Below are 20542 nucleotides of genomic sequence, written 5' to 3' on the forward strand. Positions count from 1 at the left end.
TCTGAGCCAGCAGAGTAAAGATGTGACCTTGAAGACCCAGCAGTTAGAAAAACATTCCTCTGTCTTATCAGCTCTAGCTAGGACACACTGTTGCTTGTTAAAAGAAAGTTCACTGAAGGAAAAAAAAATAAGTAAAAAAGGAAAACTGGCTTAATCCTGGCTCAAACCAGGACACAGAACAAGGGGTAATGGGTGCAAACTGGAGCATAGGAGGTTCCACATAAGCATCAGAAAAAACTTCTTTACTGTGAGAATGACTGAGCCCTGGAACAGGCTGCCCAGAGAGGTTGTGGAGTCTCCTTCACTGGAGACATTCAAAACCTGCCTGGATGTGTTCCTGTGTGATGTTGCTCTGGGTGACTCTGCTCTGGCAGGGAGGTTGGACTAGATGATCTTCTGAGGTCCCTTCCAAACCCTAGGATTCTGTGATTCTGGGAGATAAAGGCAGTTAGTAGAAGTTTAATAGATAAAGGATTCCTCATAGGTGCAGAGGTGACGAGACTATGTATAAAAAAGAAGAAATTTGGAGGAAAACATCAGCTTGCATGAAATAAACTACAAGCATCCTCATTTATGTGCCATCAACAATGAAACTCCCACTAGCAGAAAAATAAGTTCAGGTATTATTGCCAAGGGTATCATTTATAGCAATATTCTTGATGACTGACTCTATTTGTGCTGTCCTGAAGACAACGTTATTCCTCACTTTTGGCAGGGACTTCCTGTGGATGTTGTTTGGATTTTACATTCAGCCCTGTGTGGAATATGCATTAGCATTTACAGAGAATCAGCAGAAAACATATGTGCATGTTAACACCTAGTTACATCCTATGTGAAAAACAAATAAAACTTGATTTAGGAACACTAAATTTATGCGTGGGCCTGTATTCTGTCAAAATCTTTAATTTGGGTGTTCAGTTGAATGAAAACCGAAGTAGATTTATAAAAACTATGTTTGATGTGAGCTAATGTGCTTGGGGTAAAGAAGTGACCTTACAGAAGCCTTTGGAAGTTTTGTCATTGACTTTCATGGGCCCAGAACATTACTTGAGGTGCAAAATGCATAGCACTAACCAGTTTGTAACCATGCCTCCTAACTCTGTGAAAACAGAAAAATTCAGAAGGCCATAACTGTAAAATGAAATGAAATGAAATAATAAAATAAAATAAATAAAATAAAATAAATTGTCCAGGCATTAAACTGGAAAGTCTGGTTGAACTCCTGGTCTCACTCTATTCAATAGCAAAACTGTAGCTGACCTCAGTGTGATGAAACACTAATGTCAAGTCCAAATGCAGATTTTGTCATAGTCTTTGGCGTGTCAGAGAAGACATTCACGAGCCACTTCTTCCCATAGTCTACTTCATGATAATGAAATTAATATCCCATGCCTGTATCTTGAGGACTGGCTTCACAGTGATTTTGCCTGTACGGTTTGCTCTCAAAGCAGTGTCTGATACTAACAGATAGATGTGGTTCTGTGGTTGTTTTCTGGTATGGTGTGGGATTTTTTTGTGTATATTTGGGTTTTATATTATTATTTATTATTTTTTTAAGTGGCATTTATGTTCTTTTTTGTTTTGGCTTGTCCAGAATTTAAAAATAGACAAGACTACAGCAAAAAGTGCTCCTTGGTTATCCTTGGTTAAATTTTCCAGCAGAGTTATAAAACCTTCTAAGTAGGGGGTTTATAATGAAAACTCTACAGTGAACTTAATGGTGGCAGTTTATAATATGCAGGTTGCTAAAATGTCTAGTTAATGAATGTCAGTAGGATTAGACAATGATGAGGGCACTTTTTAAGGTCTCCATGCTGTGATAGATTTATATCACTAACAACAATGAAAGGTACACAGGAATCTATGGACACAGCCTCTTTCCTGCAGAAATCGGCAGTGTCTCTTATTAATTAAATTGCACACAGAACAATATAAATCTTCCAGTGCTTATTCCGCTCATTTCATACATACTAATGAGGATAAGCTTCTGAAGGTGGTGATTGAGATCATTTATTCAGCGGTGGGAAAAATAACATCAGGATTCAGACCCCCTGCTGACTTTGCACACTGTTGTGCTAGATTTATATTGGCCTACTAATAAGTAACTGAATACATTAAAGGAGGTGCCCATCACTGCAAGGGTTACAAGGGACTCCTTGTTTTTCTTCCTTGTGTACTCTTTGGTGAGGAGATTAGGGGAGATGGGCCCATTATGTAAGTCTCTCCTCTTCGTATTTCATCCACCAGTTCAAAGCCCTGTTTTCCAAACAGAAACTATGCCAAAGCTCTCATCAATCATTAAAAGTTCCAGCAGTTACAAACTCTCTGATTTTTTGATGTGGAGTCCCTTTTTTTCCTGTAAGAAAGTGAATCATACTATGCTTAGTAGTTTAAACTCTACATCACACAGTATGCATGATTAGTGAAGAGAGAAAATACAGGGCATTCAGCAGCCAAAGAAATGTCCCTTTAGAGCTCCTTTTTGGAAGGAAATACAATGGAACAAGCTAGCTGGATATTCCAGTAGTGCATGTGTGGCTGCAAAAAAATGGGGGGAGTCCTGTAGTTACACATTTAATTTTGAACTGATAGACTCAACTTTTCAGCCTTCTAGATTTCGGATGAAAAAACAGTGTGCACTGTGCTGTCAGACAAAGGGCTCATGTTACAAACCAAACATACAACACTATTACCACACTTTGTTGTGAATGCCCTGTGTCCATGTGTGTAAGGAATCCTTGAAAACCATACTGTATGGCAACTTGCAGTTGATGAAGGCTATTAAAAATCTGTGACTGCTGTATTTTCTTTGTCCATCAGTTGTTAGACAAAATGCGCTGGCTATGTAGACCAGCAGACTGATCCCCTTCTACAGATGAGTTTACAGTGTAACATGGGAAACTCAATTTGTCTTATTAGCTTAGCTTGTATAATTGTGCAGGTAATTAAGTAAGGGTGACCACTTCCTTGAAAAGTCCTAGCTTCACAATTTCACTATACACAAGAGTGGGAGGACCTATCAAAATGTTCTGCAAGCAAACTGATGGAAAAAGACAATTTCTGAGAAACAGTTAACATATTGGTTGCAGGTTTGTGGAATTTGGGCTCCTGTGTAATTGTCTCCAAACCAACTAACCAATTAACTCTTTTGGATGAGTTGAAGAGAGGGCTCCAGTACACATCTAATTGTCCTCAAGTTATGCGACTGGAAGAGCAGGATTAAATTAATTCAGTGGTGGACAAAGGAAAAAACCCACAACAAAACCAGTGGACACTAAATGCAGTCTATTCCTTATTTGTATTGTGTGTGACAATATATACATGAAGCTTTGTAAGAGATTTACTGTATGTTCCCATTGATTTTGCACTGTGCATAGCAGTCTGTGAAAAAAATATTTTATAAAATGCCTGTAATCTTTACATAGCTTAGTCTTGGGTTTTTTTGTTTGCTTTTGTTTGTTTGTTTGTGTGTGGGTTTTTTTTTTTGTTATTTTGTTGGGGTTTGGGTTTGTGTTGTTTTCTTTTGTTTTGTTGCTAAAGTTTCCATATCCAGTGCTAGAAAAGCAAGGCAATACAGTTCTCCAGAGATAACGAGAAAAAGTGGAGGTTCTCCTTTATATATCATGAAGGAGAAATTTACTTTCCATTTTCCCATGCTTTTTGCTTGCTACGTTTCTTTCCACCAGACAGCAGTTGTTGGTGACCTATTTTATGAACAGAGCTACTCTTCCCTTTGAAGTTGTAATTTGTCTTGGAAGAACTACCTACCAAGCACTCTTTTATTGTCAGACCTTGAAGCAGGGTGGGGCTTGTTAGTCACCTCTGAGCATGTGGCTAAATCACAAATAGTTTTTTACTTTAGTAACTCAGTTTTACATTTTAGCTTTTTCCTTCAGAGGCTGTGCTCTTGCACACACTTCTTGTGCATGCAACTTAACATTCCAACAACAGTGCTAAACATGTTTTATTTATGTCAAAAGCATGTCAAAAGCTGGTGTGTGCAAACAGGGACTATGAAGTATAATAGTATTTGGAAGAATTAGGTGAAATACAGACAACAGTCAATAATTTTGCTGTACTGATGGGAGAAAGATGTAAAGTTTTTTTATGTAGACCAGATCATATGTCACTGAACTTACCTCCCTCATCTCACTCCGTGACTTTGGTTGGTTGGTTTTGTTTTTGCTTTTTTTGTTTTTTTTTTCCCCCAATTATTGATACCTCTTAAAATCACAGGTTTTATGTGTGTTTAACTATGTAGAGGAGACACCATGTAGAGGAGGACTTTTGAAAACCATCTTTGTTCTGTCTCCAGTAGCTGTAGTTTTTGTACTCTACTCCAGTAGCTCCAGAGTTTTTGTAATGCATGAAGAAATCTCTATTACTTGAAGTACGTGTGCTGAATATGGAAACAGAACCTTAACTTCTTTTAGTTCAGTAGCCCTATGCAGTCTTAAGAGTCAGTTGCCCTATGTATTTTCTGGTGCTTGTCTATGAGTACATCCCTAAAATACGGGGCAGAAGGAAAGCAGTCAGCTGTATGGATGTGCAGAGATGGAAGTTGCTATGGTTAGTCTGTAAGAAGTTGTAGGAGCCAGAAGGTCTTCTCTGGATGATATCCAACCCTGGGATGGAAATTTTCCTGGCTGCAGTTTACAGCAGTGAGAGTCTAAAATTATGGCAGATATTTCAGCTTCTTCCTACTCAATTGTCTGATTCCTAGACTTTTGGACCACATCTTAAATTGCACCATTGCATGCTGAAGATTATAATCTATTCTCCACTAAAAGAAAGTCCATTAAAACTACAGATGTTATCATTACTCACTTATACTTGCAAGTTTTTTACATCTGTGCACTATTTACTTTTTATATTACAAATATAATGAGAAAAATGATCTGTAGGGATTTGGTCTGCAAAATATCCTATATAAATGGCACACAATATACTTAGGGCAATCAGGTGAAGTCAGATCCAGAAAGATATCTAGTATGAAATTTAAGGATACAATATCCACACTGTAATCTGTTTTTGTGACTTTACTTCCAAAACAAGTGGCTTAAGTAGCCACAATGATACTGACTGTTGCCAGTTGCCTCTATATTGTAAAAGCTGGGAATTAGTGTTTCCTTGGACAAACAAATCATGCAAGAGAAGGGTCATACATAAACACGTAGACACATAATGCTAGAATTCTGTGTTTTAGATCAGAACCACTGTAAAAAAAGGACTGAGCAGCAAAGCTGGACCCAGATCTAGTGCAAATTTCTGTAAAATAATAAACCTATCCAGATAAATAGCTTAGCACAATTTCTGCAACTCAAATACACTTTAATAATTACCAAACCTGTTTTTATATGGATTTGAATCTGTTAAATTCCTTGGCAGGATTCCTGATTTCCACCTCTAGTAATATATGTAGTATTATTAGTACTTCATGTTGGATAAATGCTCATTTGTCTTTGCCTTCTTCTATTTTATGCGTATGCATGCATTAAATGACATACAGGAGATGTCTTATTGTCTGAAACTGATAGAAATTCTTAATACATTACAGTGTGATTTAATTCACCTGTTTATTCAAGCAGCAAACAAATGTCACTTTGCTAGTTCAGGTCTTATCCTCTGGCTGCTGTTTTCTGCCCTTGCAAGACTCAAATGCATCCTGGAATGATGAGACAGACAGGCAGCTCCTCTCATGACCCTCATCTTATTTATCCTTTTATTAGGAAGTAGTAAGGTAAGAACGTGCCTGTGTGCATGATCAGCAGGCCTTGCAGCAGGTAAGGTGTTTAATCTCCATGATGTGTGTTATCTCAAACACCCTGGTAGGAGCTGGTTGCCTGTACTGTGTCTTGCACTGGTCATTTGGATATGACCACAAGGTAAGCAGGCTAGATCAGCCTCTAGAATACAATTTTTAACTGCAGCTAGTTGCAATAAATACTGTCAAAGTTCCAAAGGCTTTAGCAACATTTCTGTGGGAAAAATTTAAAGGGTCTTATTAAATCAAACATTACGTCTAGCTCCAGAGACCTTCATGTCCCAGGACTGCAATGTTTGGTTACATTTCTGTTTTTTGATGTAGAGCTTTAGATCTTCAATTAGTATGCAAGTCACTGTTCATTGAGACAATGGCAGGATCTACTCAGCATTTTGGCAGCTTGTTAAACTCAGATAAACTCTAACCTTTGCCAAATGTGAAGGATGATAAAAGCAGAAGTTGCTCTTTGGAATTAAAATAAAGTAGCAATGACGTTGTATTCTTCAGCTTTTTTTTCTGCTTTTCTGTGGTAACCTTCATCTGGCATTGCATGGTGCCTATAAAATACTCACTGCAGAATTAATAAATAGAGCTGCAGCAGCAAGCAGGAAGCCAGAGACACGAGTTTCCCTCAACCACTTTTCATCCATTAGACTGAAAGGAAAACATGTATTGTTAGATTTTTCTGGGCTGTCCCTGGAAATAGGTAAGAAGTCCTATCTACCTTAGAATGCCTTTGGATTCAGTGGGGCACAATTTCACTGAGGCTGTTAACTATGAGCAGATCAAGATAGCACCATTAATATCTTTTCAGAGGTGAGATGTTGAACAAGCCAAATGCAAAAACTGTATGAAAACTTGTTTTCCTGTAAAATTAAGACATCACTGTTTTTTGCAAAGAAGATAAAATGTAAGGTTAGTGTTTACATGGGGTCAGTAGACAGTAGAGGAGCAGAAAAAAAACCCCAAACCATAGACCTAAAATATAGTTGAGGGTTTTTGTTCTGCATTTTATGAAAACCTGTGCAAGTGATTTGACTATTTATGACTATATCTCTGGGCTGAAATCTAGCCCTGTGTAAAACAGGGCAGCATATTTATCATTACCTTTCTGTCATTTTACCAGACACAGGGAAAAAAAGAGGTTCCTATGACATGCTATTTTTAGTCACTCACAAGTCACAACATTCCTGCATTTCTCCTGCTTGGTGCAAGGTCTGTTTTGTCTCTGAAATATTTTCAGGGAGAAGAGGTGTGAAAGACTCTTGTGTGCTTGTTTAAACAGTGTTTTATCTGACTTAAACAATTCAAGTGGTAGGGTTTTGCCAGAGTCACATATCCAGATTGAAATGTATTAAAGAGAGAATCACATGAACAGCTTCCCTAGCAGGTTGAAGATGATAATCTAGGAGAGCTGCAGAAAGCTGGCCTCAGAGATCCAAGGTGGGCACTGTGTGGTTGAATTTTTAGAAGATCAAGTGATTAACCATGGTCATATGGGACTGTGCATCCAAAGATTAACACGATGTGCATGACAGCCTGGGTGAGCAGACCAGGAGGCTGAGGGGTGAAGGGAAGAAAACTTCACATGCTCTGTTTCCAGTTTATCAGTCTCCGTTCATTGGGAGACTTTTTAGTAGTGACACATTGGCTTAAATGTAGTTGCAGTGGCAGCTTCATCCACCTGGTAGTCTGGGGACTGCTCTGTTGAAGGGCTCAGGCAAGGCTTGGGTTCAATCCCATCCTCTGTCTGAAAAGATTTGCAGCTTGAGGGCCCCAGGGGGTTGCTGCTGCTGCTGTGCTACAGGGTATGCGATGCTGAGTTACTGCTATCCTCATTTATGACACTATTCCACTTCATGTGACCAATCCAAAGAGCCATTGCACTGAGACAGAAGTGAGGCTGACAAGAGATGAACAGGGAGATTGATCATCCTGGAATAAACTTTGACATGTTGATAGAGGCAGTGTGCTGTAAGAGATGCTGGCTGAAATCCCCATCAGGGGCATGAGGGAGCTGATCTCGGGTAAGCACACATATCACTAGATGGAAAGGGGCATTGGTAGCATCAATATCTCTTCCTCAGTATTCTGAAACCTGTTTTGAAGATTACTTTTTTTTCTTTTTTTTTTTTTTTTTTTTTTTTAAGTAAAAATATTTTAGACAGTTTGTAACTAGCTTTGGGAACACTAACCCGGAGATATGGCTTAACTAAATGGGCTTGTAACTGATTTCCAAAGAAAAAAATACATCTGGACGTAGCTGTGTTATTGTCTAATTCCAGTTAAGTGATCACATCAGAAATCATGCTACATGGAAACCAGTTTAGACATACAGGTTATACAAAGTTATTTCACACATGGAGACTTTTGTGGAAAAATATTTGTAAGATTATTTTTATTCATGGTATGTGTATTAAGTAGCTATTGCACCTCTAGTGATCTTAAAGAGCTTAACACACCCATGATCAGAGGAGATGATACCAGTTAAATTACTAGCCATTTAATTCTGTTCACCTTTTCTGTGTTGATTTGCTGCTTTAATTTTCTACATTTGATCTCTCCAGTGATTTTAAATTAGCTCCTCTTCAACTTAAAAGAAAGGCTAGATTGTCAAGCTTTCAAGTGGGTTTGCTGACCAGAAGAATCTCTTAAGAGGCTCACAGTAAATCCAGTGGAACAGTGCATTTTGTTTAAGTGCTTGTCGTTAAAGGTTGAAGTGCACAGTAGACTTGAAAAGAGTGTGGAAGACTCACTCAACTAGCAGCTTTATTTTTCACTTGAATGCATCAAGAAAGAGCATAACGGGTTATAGGAAAAAATTGAAACCATGGAAAACAATCAATCCATGTTGTCATCTCTTTTTAATTAACTTGACATCTTTTCAGTCTTTGTGATTTACACACTGCCAGTAAGGCATACCTTGGGTCCCACTACTTTGACAAATAGAACAAGAAATTAATTTATAGCAGTATTTCTGCCTATATAATAATTATTTTCCCCAAACAGGGAAAAAAAATATATATATATATGAAGACTTGGACAACAAGAAAGGCAATGAGGTGAGTCATGCCTGACCAATCTGTTGGCCTTCTACAACAAGGCTACAGAGGTGGTGGATGGTGGCAGAGCAACTGACGTCATCTACCTGGATTTGTGCAAAGCATTTCATGCTGGCCCACGTGACATCCTGGTCTCCAAACTGACAAGGCATGGATTTGACAAGGGGACCACTCAGTGGATAAGCGATTGGCTGGATCGCTGCACCCAGAGAGCTGTGGTCAATGAGTCAGTGTCCAAATGGAGGCAGGTGACAAGTGGTGTCCCTCAGGGGTCAGTACTGGGACCAGTGCTGTTTAACATCTGTTTTGGAGACATGGACAGTGGGATTGAGTGTATCCTCAGCAAATTTGCTGATGATTCCAAGCTTTGTGGTGTGGTTGACACCCTAGATGGAAGGGATGTCATCCAGAGGGACCTTGACAGGCTGGAGAGGTGAACCAACCAATGCCAACGTCATGAAGTTTAACAAGGCCAAGTGCAAGGTCCTGCACCTGGGTTGGCACAACCCCAGACACAAATACAGGCTGGGGGGAGAATGGCTGGAGAACAGTCCTGAAGAGAAGGACTTGGGGGTGGTAGTAGATGAGAAGCTCAACATGAGCTGCCAGTGTGTGCTGGATCCCAGGGAGCCAATTGTGTCCTGGGCTGCGTCAAAAGAAGTGTGGCCAGCAGGGCCAGGGAGATGATTCTGCCCCTCTACTCTGCTCTGGTCAGACCCCACCTGGAATCCAGTGTACAGTTCTGGTGCCCTCAGGACAAGAAAGATGTAGACCTGTTGGAGAGGGTCCAGAGAAGGGCCACCAAGATGATCAAAGGCCTGGAGCAGCTCTGCTATGAAGACAGGCTGAGAGAGTTGGGGCTGTACAGGCTAGAGAAGAGAAGGCTCTAAGGACATGTTATAGTGGCCTTCCAGTACTTGAAAGAGGCCAACAGGAAAACTGGGGAGGGGCTTTTCATCAGAAAACATACTGATAGGACAAGAGGTAATGGTTTTAAACTGAGAGAGGAGAGATATAGGTTAGGTATTAGGAAGAAATTCTTCACTCTAAGGGTGGTGAGGAGCTGGAATGGGTTGCCCAGGGAGGTTGTTGATGCCCCATCCCTGCAGGTCTTTAAGGCCAGGTTGGATGGGATTTTGTGCAGCCTGGTCTAGTGGTAGGGTTCCCTGCTCATGGCAGGGGGATTGGAACTTGATGATCTTATAGGGTCCCTTCCAACCTTAATGATTCTATGATTCTACACTTCTAGTCTAGAATAAACAAAAATATATTACTGTTTGACTGACATGAATGTGTTTTACATCCACAGACCCTTTCTCTTTGTTTATGATGTCTGAAATTAGTCACTGAGCACTACCTTTTCAGCTTCTTCTTGAAGAAATCTTCATGATAATGCTGTGAAGTTTCCAGTATAAAGCTTTACTCACAGAACTAGCACAATTCCTCACACCCAAGGTCACGTACTTTAGCTGACGCTGATGATTTCTGGCATTAACCTGCATAGCTGAGAAACCATAACTCTCTGCACAGCACAGCACAGCCTAGCACAGCATTACTGCTGAGGTGACTGGAGGAGCTTAAACTGTTGCTCTGGTGATTTAAGCAATGGGGGTGCTAGTGGGAGAGCCTCGACATGTCCTCACAGCAAGAATTTCCTTCCCTCACTCAGACCACAGGCTTGCTGACTTTTTTTACACCTACCCAATGGTACTGCAAAGCCTGCCTTCTCCTTCCAGCTTGTGGGAGTGATAGATGTGAGCAGCGCCAGCAACCACAGTGGCAGCTAGAGACAGAACCACATCAAAACTGACACCACTGCCAACGTTTTCACATCAGTGCCTTCAAGCTGTGCTTTTTGTCTCCCCAGTGGAGCTCCTCATAGCTGACTGCTGCTAATAAGTTGCTTCCCCCCCCCAGTACCTCTGCTTCTGCACTTTGAAAAATTGTAATCTCCTTTTCCCACCTCCTCTCTCCCTTACTCTCACTCCTTTGCTCTCTCCTGCTCACCTTCTCTTTCTGTATCTCTAGTGCTCCATGGTGACTCAAGGGGATGAATGTTGCGTAGCCATACCAGCAGGTAGCATATGGGACATCTCTGGCTGCACAAATACATGGTCTTCCATTGCAGAGCCTCTCAGCTGCCTTTCTCTGATGGTGTATTATTGCTGCTTCTAGCCTTAAGTCTGGCAGTGACCACAGGGATTAAATTAAAGGCATTCTGTTTAGCATGAAAGGCATTAAATATTTCCCTATTAGTACAGCACCTGACTCATCAGAGTTCTAGATTTGATGGGTAATGCCAAAGCAATCAGTGACTGATACTATATATTTATGTATATATTTATATAGTTGTTATTATGGAATGAAAAGATCTTTGGCTTGTATGTAGGTACATATGCTGATTGATGCTTCAGATTATGAACGTTTACTACATGACAAAATGTACAGAGCTTGAAGACTGCAAAATGGGTGGATTTGTAAATTAAAAGAAATAAAAATATATTTACCTCAACAGGTTTACAATCCTACATTCTGAATAAAGAAATATAGCTTAAAATATCTGTATCTATTTCAGTTTTTAACTGAATTACTGTTCACCATTTTTGTCTGATGTAATTCTCTGCTTTGCAGCATTTGGTTCATTCAGTAAGTCAGTTAAACACAAATGATTCAGTAGACAGACCCTCATCCAAAAAAAAGTGCTACTTTTTCCGTGATACCCTGTCCTTTCTTGCTATCCAATGTGGATAGATGACACGCTGTATGTGTCTGTCTAACAGATACTTTGTGCAATCTAAAACAATTTTCAAAAGCCAGTGTATTTACGCATTGTAGAGTGATACTATTACAGCAGTGGTGATAATGCTAAAGCTTGATGTAGTAGGAGCCCTTATCAGAGATTTTGTCATCATGAAACTCTTAAAAATAGAGTGACACTGTTATGGGAGACTAATAATATGTAGGTGTTTGGGAAGTCTTTATGGAAGGTGAGCTAGAGCTGGGAACTTACTGAATAGGTGCAGATTTTTCAAAGCTAAATATCTGGAGCTGGTTTTATAAATTATGGAACACCTGTTATAAATCTCTTGAAACAAGACACTGTATACAGCTAAAGCAAGTGTAGAAGTGTTGAATAGGAGTCAAGAATAAACTTTGCAATGCCTGCAGTAATGAAGATGAGTATCTACTGCATCTTAATCTCTGATTTATATATATTTTTTCTTATCTCTGAAAATTAATTACAGAATCTTCTATTATGAATTTCAGCTCTTAGGTCTAAAGCATAATTTTGTCAAGATATACTTACTATCAGGGGTAATTGCCTAAAAGAGAAAACCAGAATGGATGTAAGTCTGCAACAGAATGAATTATATAGAAGAAGTACTTGTAAACTATATACTTCTATATTGTGATTAAAAAAATAATCACTCATAACATGATAACCTAAGGATCAAAAAATCAGTAATTTCTATTCTCTTCTTCACAAACAAGCATATCTAAAAGTATCTTAAGAAAACTAGTTTTAGCTTGAGATACTATCTTGAAAAGGTAGAGATATTTATATTAAAAAGTCACTGCTTTTTCATACAGATGTGTGGCTATTCTGAGGACTAGAAAAACATGCCATAAAAGAACTCATCAAAGAATGCTCTTTTATCTCTGAGGGGTCTTGAGAGGTGTGAATTTTAATGATCACAATCACAACTTTAGTTTGCTGAATATCAATCATGCACATTTCCTATTCCAAGATCCTTATTCAGTTCTTACAACCTCATAAATTGAAGAGTCCTAATGATATTGTTTTATGTCCTTGAACTAGGACCAAAATAACGGTTTGGCTGTCAACTGTGAGAGGAGAAAAGGAGGGGCAGGCACTGTGTAGACAGGTGTGAACAAAAGAGAGAGATCACCCAGAACTTACAAAGTGTCATGAAATACTCTAAACTTATGCTGTGGGTTGTGTGGGATGAATACCTGCAATTAGCTAAGGCACTTGGTGGTTATAAGTTTGACCACTGTATTTAAATTGCCTCTGATAAAAATGCACACGTTTGTGTAGAAATGGTGCACAGCAATACATTTGAGGCAGAGAACCAGTCTCTCCCAGTAGAAAGACACAAAGAGAGGCTGCTGTTGGTGTGCAACACATCCTGGTGTGAGCTAACCTAACAGAAATATTAGGTTGCAAAGATGTGGCTATGCCATCATAACTCATATATGACCATCCTCTAGAGTTTGCCCAGGCTCCTATATGGATCTTAAAACTTCCCTGCTAGTTGCTCTCCTTGTGAGCCCAGGAAGATGACATAGAATAAGTCTATGCAAGAAACATGGCATATGGTTGAGCACAGGCTTCCTCAAACGTTTTCCATATTTCTAGGCAAAACCCCTTCTTTTAGCAAACCCTGGCTGCATTCTCATTGTGCATGGATGCAGGTACAATACAAAACTCTGTTGGAACAGTTGGTTTTGAAGGTGATTACTTCAGAAATTGAGGAGAAAGAAAATTTATTGGACCATTTGGAACAAGAGGAATATAGATCTTAAAAAACAGAGTAATAGGAAAAAGAAAGTCTTGCATCCACAGCTCTGCAGACTGCAGCCATGGTATCGCAAATTTAATAAGGTAAGCAGTCAATAAGACAGTTTTTACAGTCAGGGAAAACTTCTGACAAGAGATGCAGCTCTGAAATTACATAAATATACACACATCATGCCCTAAACTATATATGAATGTGTGATTCCAACTGCTGTTTGTGAAGGTATTGCCTATAAGTTTATATGTTGACAACTAATGTTGTTTTTAAAATGATCTATTTCTTTCAAAATTGGTTATTTCACAGACAAGATCAAAATTATAGGGTTCACAATCCCTGTGTTTAAAAAGATTTGAAATCTCCTAATTCCCCTGACAGTTCCAGAAAGTATTCTCACTCTCTGCTTAACACCACAGGTGGTCTTACCTCCATCCTCTAGAGTTTGCCCAGGCTCCTATATGGATCTTAAAACTTCCCTGCTAGTTGCTCTCCTTGTGAGCCCAGGAAGATGACATAGAATAAGTCTATGCAAGAAACATGGCATATGGTTGAGCACAGGCTTCCTCAAACGTTTTCCATATTTCTAGGCAAAACCCCTTCTTTTAGCAAACCCTGGCTGCATTCTCATTGTGCATGGATGCAGGTACAATACAAAACTCTGTTGGAACAGTTGGTTTTGAAGGTGATTACTTCAGAAATTGAGGAGAAAGAAAATTTATTGGACCATTTGGAACAAGAGGAATATAGATCTTAAAAAACAGAGTAATAGGAAGGAGAAAGTCTTGCATCCACAGCTCTGCAGACTGCAGCCATGGTATCGCAAATTTAATAAGGTAAGCAGTCAATAAGACAGTTTTTACAGTCAGGGAAAACTTCTGACAAGAGATGCAGCTCTGAAATTACATAAATATACACACATCATGCCCTAAACTATATATGAATGTGTGATTCCAACTGCTGTTTGTGAAGGTATTGCCTATAAGTTTATATGTTGACAACTAATGTTGTTTTTAAAATGATCTATTTCTTTCAAAATTGGTTATTTCACAGACAAGATCAAAATTATAGGGTTCACAATCCCTGTGTTTAAAAAGATTTGAAATCTCCTAATTCCCCTGACAGTTCCAGAAAGTATTCTCACTCTCTGCTTAACACCACAGGTGGTCTTACCTCTTTCTAAGCCTTCAACTGATTCAGCCAGAGACCTAAACAATAGCATGTGAATAAGAAGATTGTTTCACCAGTGAGCAAGGTGAAAGGTATTATCTTGAAATTTTCAACTACAAAAGGTCCAGGTAGCTGCAAGAAAAATTGAGCTTCATGCAAAATTTCATAAAACCTCAGTGCTTCCAGCTGTACAAGTCAACTAGCCAGACATTTTGAATTTGGTTTGTGTTGTTTTTTTGTTTTGTTTTCTTTTTTCTCATGTTTTTTTGTTTGTTTGTTTGGTTGGTTTGGTTTTGGGTTTTTTTCTTGTTTTGTTTTTTTTTGTTTTTTTTTTGAGGGGGTGGTGGAAAGGAGGAGTGTATCAAATAGTATCTTATTTTAAATTTGAGAAATGCAAAAGTTTGCATAATTTACTGTGAAACATAAGGGTGAAGTGGTATGTATTCCTTTAAGCAAATAAATAGATTAGATGCAACTACCCAAGACAACATATATTGCAAATTAACAGCAGAGTTAAGACTGTGCCAAAGAAAGTAATTGTTTTCTTTTTAATTGCAGCATTACTCTGGTACACTTATTGTTTAGAGGGCTGTGAGGCCCACAAGTTTTCACACATATGGCATTGTTCTATTCAATCCAATGCATGTAAAATAAAATATAAACCAAAACCACTTAAATCAGTAGGTAAAGAGATTTCAAAGAGAAAGCAGAATAAGCAGTGTATTTTTTTAGTAGAAATTGTTCAAAATTAACAGACAAAGCCTGTGTGGTTTGGTATCTGCAGCAGTAGTGAAGCTAGTGACAGGAAATGACCAGGTGCTTGACAGTTTCTCTTCGCTGCATCAGGTTGTCTTCCTGGAGGATGCAGCTGTTCACCTATTCTTTAGTGAAAGCAGATGGAAAATTAATGTAGCTAATTGGTACTACTGACACAGGAGTAAAAGAAATATTTTTACCCTTTTTTTTTTTTTTTTTTTTCTTTCTCTCTTTTGACTTCTTTTTCTTCATTCCAAGTATCAGCATTCCAGATGGGGAACGTTAAATTATGCAGAATTTCAAATAGAAAATGTCTGATAGTTGATGAAAAATGTACATAAAATAAATAAAGCCTACTGAAATAAAGACATGTTATCTATTTCTTCAGTTAGTAATAAAGTCCTCGTGGTAATCTTAAGGAACTGTGGGACCTCTGACTAAAATATTCATTATTTTTGAGGATATCATTGTTGGATAAAGTGAAAAAAAAAAAAATCCCAAACTGAGCTGTGGAAAGCTGATGCTTTGTAGATGCAGAGGTGCTAGTAGTGAAGCTTTATATAAGTATGCTAAATGAAGGATTTGTAAAATTCCTTCTTGGGAGAACTCAAAGATATTATTTTAATGTGCTGAATTGAAAGTAAGACAGATCACTCAATTTCCCTTTCAGAAAAAGTACAGATGTATAAAAAATTAAACTTCAGAAGTATATTGTGTTTAAAGCTTATTTATAATGCCTTCCTCAGCTTAAATATGTAGGATCATTAAGAATAGTTCTAGAAATAAAGTGATGTGACATGTCTACCTTCCCATATGATTTAAATACTAAAAAATATGAATATATTTTGTTTTATTTTGTTTAATCAAATAAAAGTTGAACAGAATTCAAAGAGAAGAAAAATCCTTTATTTTTCTTGTGTTTTCTTGTCTGCTAAAGCTCAGAGAGAAAAATCATAGAGTCTCATTTTTCAACAAAGTGCTTGGTAAAATTACTAGCTGTACTTACATGCAGTGTATTTCTGCTAATTACTTGGAATAGCCATGCAAAACACTGAAGCATCTTAAAAACCATAATTCATTTACAATGAGGGTCTGGATTGTTCCCTGAGAAACCTGTAATGAAGTCACCTGTTTGTTTGGTTTTTTTTACTTCAGTGAAGGGGGAACTTAATCCTCTCCCTCTGCCTTCCCCCACCAAATAGGCTGAAGGTCTGTCTGCATGAAGGGAGTGTAATAAAAAGACAGGACAAGGCAACAAATAGGAATGACAGGATGACTTTTTTTCTAGAGTTTTCTTGGAATGTGACTATTCCTCAGAAATATCATACAGTTTAGGCTAGTATTACTTTGGTATGTTCCTGGGAATAGAGGAGTAATCCAGAGTTACACTTCTGACGATTGAGGGAATGGGAACAATAGATGGCTGGGAGACCTCTAGGCAAATGTACATCTCATTGGGGATCTATACAGATCTTGGAGTGGGGTTTGGTGACCATTTTGTGCAGGCGGGCCAGCTGTGTTGTGTGAAAGCCTTGGTGAAGGCAGGCCAGCAGAACCACAGGGACTTTTAGCTGGTGTAAAGTCAGAGTGAACTTCTGCAATGTGTTAGTGCAATTCTGGTAATGTTGAAAGTGGCAATGGCTTGACAGAAGGCTTTAATAGAGCTTTATGTTTCATTTCAGAGGTTAATCAAACTTGCCTAAATGTCTTTGGATGAGAAACAGGCCTGTACATTTCTGGAACTGTAACTCTACTAAAGATTTTTTATCTTTTGCAATATTTTTCTGTTTGCTTTGACTGAAATGAGGAAAAAAAAGGGCACTTAAAGAAAGGAAAAGAAAAAAAAAATAACCAAAGCATGGAATCCTGCAACAGAACCACACTTTTGTAAAAACAGATTTTGGCAAAACCATGCAAACTCTCACCCACTCACAAAAGATGGACTTCTAATGACAGACAGGAATCATCAGCCATCAAACTATGACTAGTTTTCAATAGAACATACATTCAGTTCTACTAAACAGTGAAAGATGTCAGGCAAAACAAACCAAGGATACAAAATACCTGTGCTACAAGCACTGTCCAATGTAACAGTAATGAGGGCGTGAGTTTCTTGCTTGCTTGCTTCCCCACTTTCCCTCTCTCTTTCTCTTTTTCTCTCTCTCTTAGAGAACTGCTTGGAAGTTCTGTACCTCCTTGACTGCATCACTGTCAATATAGGTCACTGCAATCAAATTCCTTTAGGGTATTCATACCTTGCATATGTGCCAGGCCTTCAACTGATTCAGCCAGAGACCTAAACAATAGCATGTGAATAAGAAGATTGTTTCACCAGTGAGCAAGGTGAAAGGTATTATCTTGAAATTTTCAACTACAAAAGGTCCAGGTAGCTGCAAGAAAAATTGAGCTTCATGCAAAATTTCATAAAACCTCAGTGCTTCCAGCTGTACAAGTCAACTAGCCAGACATTTTGAATTTGGTTTGTGTTGTTTTTTTGTTTTGTTTTCTTTTTTCTCATGTTTTTTTGTTTGTTTGTTTGGTTGGTTTGGTTTTGGGTTTTTTTCTTGTTTTGTTTTTTTTTGTTTTTTTTTTGAGGGGGTGGTGGAAAGGAGGAGTGTATCAAATAGTATCTTATTTTAAATTTGAGAAATGCAAAAGTTTGCATAATTTACTGTGAAACATAAGGGTGAAGTGGTATGTATTCCTTTAAGCAAATAAATAGATTAGATGCAACTACCCAAGACAACATATATTGCAAATTAACAGCAGAGTTAAGACTGTGCCAAAGAAAGTAATTGTTTTCTTTTTAATTGCAGCATTACTCTGGTACACTTATTGTTTAGAGGGCTGTGAGGCCCACAAGTTTTCACACATATGGCATTGTTCTATTCAATCCAATGCATGTAAAATAAAATATAAACCAAAACCACTTAAATCAGTAGGTAAAGAGATTTCAAAGAGAAAGCAGAATAAGCAGTGTATTTTTTTAGTAGAAATTGTTCAAAATTAACAGACAAAGCCTGTGTGGTTTGGTATCTGCAGCAGTAGTGAAGCTAGTGACAGGAAATGACCAGGTGCTTGACAGTTTCTCTTCGCTGCATCAGGTTGTCTTCCTGGAGGATGCAGCTGTTCACCTATTCTTTAGTGAAAGCAGATGGAAAATTAATGTAGCTAATTGGTACTACTGACACAGGAGTAAAAGAAATGTTGTTACCCTTTTTTTTTTTTTTTTTTTTTTTTTTCTTTCTTTTTTTTGACTTCTTTTTCTTCATGCCAAGTATCAGCATTCCAGATGGGGAACGTTAAATTATGCAGAATTTCAAATAGAAAATGTCTGATAGTTGATGAAAAATGTACATAAAATAAATAAAGCCTACTGAAATAAAGACATGTTATCTATTTCTTCAGTTAGTAATAAAGTCCTCGTGGTAATCTTAAGGAACTGTGGGACCTCTGACTAAAATATTCATTATTTTTGAGGGTATCATTTGTTGGATAAAGTGAAAAAAAAAAAAATCCCAAACTGAGCTGTGGAAAGCTGATGCTTTGTAGATGCAGAGGTGCTAGTAGTGAAGCTTTATATAAGTATGCTAAATGAAGGATTTGTAAAATTCCTTCTTGGGAGAACTCAAAGATATTATTTTAATGTGCTGAATTGAAAGTAAGACAGATCACTCAATTTCCCTTTCAGAAAAAGTACAGATGTATAAAAAATTAAACTTCAGAAGTATATTGTGTTTAAAGCTTATTTATAATGCCTTCCTCAGCTTAAATATGTAGGATCATTAAGAATAGTTCTAGAAATAAAGTGATGTGACATGTCTACCTTCCCATATGATTTAAATACTAAAAAATATGAATATATTTTGTTTTATTTTGTTTAATCAAATAAAAGTTGAACAGAATTCAAAGAGAAGAAAAATCCTTTATTTTTCTTGTGTTTTCTTGTCTGCTAAAGCTCAGAGAGAAAAATCATAGAGTCTCATTTTTCAACAAAGTGCTTGGTAAAATTACTAGCTGTACTTACATGCAGTGTATTTCTGCTAATTACTTGGAATAGCCATGCAAAACACTGAAGCATCTTAAAAACCATAATTCATTTACAATGAGGGTCTGGATTGTTCCCTGAGAAACCTGTAATGAAGTCACCTGTTTGTTTGGTTTTTTTTACTTCAGTGAAGGGGGAACTTAATCCTCTCCCTCTGCCTTCCCCCACCAAATAGGCTGAAGGTCTGTCTGCATGAAGGGAGTGTAATAAAAAGACAGGACAAGGCAACAAATAGGAATGACAGGATGACTTTTTTTCTAGAGTTTTCTTGGAATGTGACTATTCCTCAGAAATATCATACAGTTTAGGCTAGTATTACTTTGGTATGTTCCTGGGAATAGAGGAGTAATCCAGAGTTACACTTCTGACGATTGAGGGAATGGGAACAATAGATGGCTGGGAGACCTCTAGGCAAATGTACATCTCATTGGGGATCTATACAGATCTTGGAGTGGGGTTTGGTGACCATTTTGTGCAGGCGGGCCAGCTGTGTTGTGTGAAAGCCTTGGTGAAGGCAGGCCAGCAGAACCACAGGGACTTTTAGCTGGTGTAAAGTCAGAGTGAACTTCTGCAATGTGTTAGTGCAATTCTGGTAATGTTGAAAGTGGCAATGGCTTGACAGAAGGCTTTAATAGAGCTTTATGTTTCATTTCAGAGGTTAATCAAACTTGCCTAAATGTCTTTGGATGAGAAACAGGCCTGTACATTTCTGGAACTGTAACTCTACTAAAGATTTTTTATCTTTTGCAATATTTTTCTGTTTGCTTTGACTGAAATGAGGAAAAAAAAGGGCACTTAAAGAAAGGAAAAGAAAAAAAAAATAACCAAAGCATGGAATCCTGCAACAGAACCACACTTTTGTAAAAACAGATTTTGGCAAAACCATGCAAACTCTCACCCACTCACAAAAGATGGACTTCTAATGACAGACAGGAATCATCAGCCATCAAACTATGACTAGTTTTCAATAGAACATACATTCAGTTCTACTAAACAGTGAAAGATGTCAGGCAAAACAAACCAAGGATACAAAATACCTGTGCTACAAGCACTGTCCAATGTAACAGTAATGAGGGCGTGAGTTTCTTGCTTGCTTGCTTCCCCACTTTCCCTCTCTCTTTCTCTTTTTCTCTCTCTCTTAGAGAACTGCTTGGAAGTTCTGTACCTCCTTGACTGCATCACTGTCAATATAGGTCACTGCAATCAG

The sequence above is a fragment of the Chaetura pelagica genome, unplaced genomic scaffold (genome assembly GCF_000747805.2).
Source record: "Chaetura pelagica isolate M959 unplaced genomic scaffold, ChaPel_1.0 scaffold387, whole genome shotgun sequence".
In the NCBI taxonomy this organism is placed as follows: Eukaryota; Metazoa; Chordata; class Aves; order Apodiformes; family Apodidae; genus Chaetura; species Chaetura pelagica.